General features: G+C 50.3%; 1 long non-coding RNA gene across 1 annotated transcript in view; it reads left to right on the forward strand.

The window, feature by feature from the left end:
• The first annotated feature begins 2,398 nt into the window (after positions 1-2,398).
• The window catches only part of LOC108508877, a 10,295-nt gene continuing 9,590 nt past the window's right edge, over positions 2,399-3,103 (forward strand). Inside the window, exon 1 of the long non-coding RNA XR_001878540.1 lies at positions 2,399-2,677. This is a non-coding gene — a long non-coding RNA (uncharacterized LOC108508877). The remainder of the gene's footprint in view (positions 2,678-3,103) is intronic.

A 3,103-nucleotide genomic window follows, 5' to 3' on the forward strand; every position in this document is an offset into this window, starting at 1 on the left:
GACTCTTGGGGCTGGGCCTGTGCAGGGCCAGGGGTTGGACTGGATGATCCTTGTGGGTCCCTCCCAACTTGGGCTATTCTGTGATCCTGTGGATTGATCCCTCCTTGCAGGAACCAGAACAGCAGAGTGACATTTGCAACTGGCTCGTTCCTAATGTTCAGTCCTAATCTCCAGTTGGTGCCTTGGCTGTGGGAGCTGGAAAAGGGCCCTGCTTGGCACCTGGGTGTGCAGCTCCAGCTGACAACACAGTGCTGCTGGGGGGGCTGAGGCCTGGCTGAGTGATGAGTGAGGCTGCACAAAAGTAACAGCTAAATAAGAGCCTGGTTTAAATTAATGAGCCCTTTAAAGAATACAAGCCATTACAGCCCCCTGTAATTAGATGACAAATCGTAGTTTATCGTCCACAGCCTGGATCAGCTCCATGGGCACGCTTGGGCTGATGGACAAGGACACTGGATGTGACACCCTGAGCAAGCCAGACCCCATTCAGCAGCTGTGCTTTGGATTCCAAGGGTATCCTGTGTGTGCAAGCAAATGTGTGGCTTTCCAAGCTCACTTGGAGCTCTCAGGGACCCCCAGGGCCCCCCAGGAGACAAGTGGCTGGGCTGGGGTCTCTCTGTGGAGGGGGAAACTGGAGGGTGAGGAAAACAAGAACACAGAGCATGGATTAGTCCCTTTCTGAGGGGACAGAGTCCCTTATTTGCTCCTTAATGGAGGGAAAATCCATTCCTACAAGATGTTCCACAAGCACATCTTCCTCACTTTAGTGCCTTGGCTTTGGCATCCGTAAGGAAGATGTTTTGTTTGGAGGTTGAGCTGGCATTGAAGGTCCACCCTCTCTCAGACAGCAAGTTTGCAGCTTTTGGTGATGGGGGAGTGGAAAGAAGAGAATTGTGTGTTAGGGAGGTGGTGTGGAGGAGGCAGCCAGGGCAGAACCACCAGCCCCAGCTTTATATCCCAGTGGATGTGTTTTTGTGGCAGGAGTGGGGACTGTCTCCTCACAGTCACCAGAGAGAGAAGAGTCCCAAGAGACCAGCTCAGAATGGAGGTGTAAAATAACAGGTGAAATGAGCTCTGCTCCTTCTGCTTGACCCACTACTCAGCATAAGGGTCATTTTTTCTTTGCCCATCCACTTGATATTTCTTTTCCCTTTCTCCTGCTCTTTCAAACATGACCAGTGTAAAATGAAAAGCCCAAATCCACTTTTTTTCCCACCATTAGGCAGTCGAGGGTGGGGAAAGGTTACCCATGGAGGATGTGGAGTCTCCACACCTGCAGGTTCTTAAGACAGACCTTGAGAAAGCTTAAAGTAATCTCTCATATCTCATCTCATCTCATCTCATCTCATCTCATCTCATCTCATCTCATCTCATCTCATCTCATCTCATCTCATCTCATCTGAGTTGACCGTACTCTGAGGAAGAGGTTGGACTCTAAACCTTCTGAGGGTCCTTCCAAGCTGAATTATTTGATGATTTTTTTTTTTATATTCCAGAAAGTTTCCTAATTTGTTTTTCAGGTGAAACCATGTGCCAAATCCCAGTGACTTTGGTGACGTCCCTCTCTCCCTCTCAGGTCACACATCCCAGAGAGTTTGGTAATTGTGTCTTTGCCCTGGTCTAGCTGGTCCCTGCTCTGGGGGCAGCCCTGCAAACAGGGGCTTTGCTGTGACCTGTAACACCTGCTGAGCTGGACATCAACCTTCTTCAATGCCCACCTCGCTCATGGTTGAACCTGTCACCACCTTGGTCCTCCAGGTGTGGTGACACTGAGGTCACACAAGCAAAGGGCACCTGAAAAAGGGCCCAGCATGGAAAGAAGAGAGACAACTGGGATTTTTGGCTTCTAACTGGAACTATTTTCTCCTGCTTGGTGCTGCAGGTGTCTTTTTGATTTTATTGCTGAATTCTGGTTGGTTTTGGAGCATTAATACATTCAGAGCTGGTCTCCTCGAAGGTTGGGGGTGGTTTCTTTTAATATATGTTTTTTAATGATCTCCATGTAACTCAATCAAGCAGTTAAGCTCAAGGATGAAGGCAAAGTCCTGGCTGACATCAGTCTTAGCTCCATTTGTGCTCTTTAGCTAAGGCTACAAAGCCTCAGATTTACGGTTTTAGATTTGTAAATACGTCTTCTAAACCCCATAAATTAAAGTAGCCCCTGGTGTATCCTCGGTGTTTGAGACTGAACAAGCCCAATTAGCCTGTGAAGAGCTGTTCCCTGCAGAATAATTTCAGGGTTTGGGCCAGTCCATTGTGAAAATCATTTCCTGCTCTCCCTTGTCATTGATGGTTTCTCGTTCAACACAAGAAGCTCCAAAGGTGACTTGGTTTCTTGCCAGACCCTCTTTGTTCATTAACTCCTGTTCTCTCTCTCTTTCATCATCGGCTTCTTCAATTCTTCCAGGGCAAGGCAAAGGATAAATGGAGTTTTTAAGGAAGGCAGATACTTATTTTGCTGCTTTCTGTGCTATTCCTCATGCTTGCTTTGTGTTTGTGTGCTGTTTTGGGTGTGCCTGGGCACAGCCAGCCCAGGGCAGGAGTGACAACAACCCCCTGCCCCAGCACCGGGTCCGGCTGTTAAAACATGGGATGGAACCTCCCTGGGATTTGTGCCCCACGTGCTCCCTCCTGCTCTGCTGTGGGACTGGGACTGTGGACCTTGGAAATACATCAGGTGAGATAAAGCCCAGTCTTGAGAGGGAAGATCATCGAACCACAGGATGGTTTGGGATGGGAGGGGTCTTTAGGGACATCTACTCCAAACCCCCTGCCATGGGCAGGGACACCTTCCACTAGTCCAGGTTGCTCCAAACCCCATCCAACCTGGCCTTGGACACTTCCAGGGATCCAGGGGCAGCCACAGCTTCTCTGGGCAACCTGTGCCAGGGCCTCCCCATCCTCACAGCCAACAATTCCTTCCCAATCTCCCATCTATCCCTGCCCTCTGGCAGTGGGAAGCCATTCCCTGTGTCCTGTCCCTCCATCCCTTGTCCCCAGTCCCTCTCCAGCTCTCCTGGAGCCCCTTTAGGCCCTGCAAGGGGCTCTCAGCCCTCCCTGGAGCCTTCTCTGCTCCAGGGGAACCCCCCCAGCTCTCCCAGCC

This window comes from Lepidothrix coronata, unplaced genomic scaffold (assembly GCF_001604755.1).
Source record: "Lepidothrix coronata isolate B3197 unplaced genomic scaffold, Lepidothrix_coronata-1.0 Scaffold320, whole genome shotgun sequence".
In the NCBI taxonomy this organism is placed as follows: domain Eukaryota; kingdom Metazoa; phylum Chordata; class Aves; order Passeriformes; family Pipridae; genus Lepidothrix; species Lepidothrix coronata.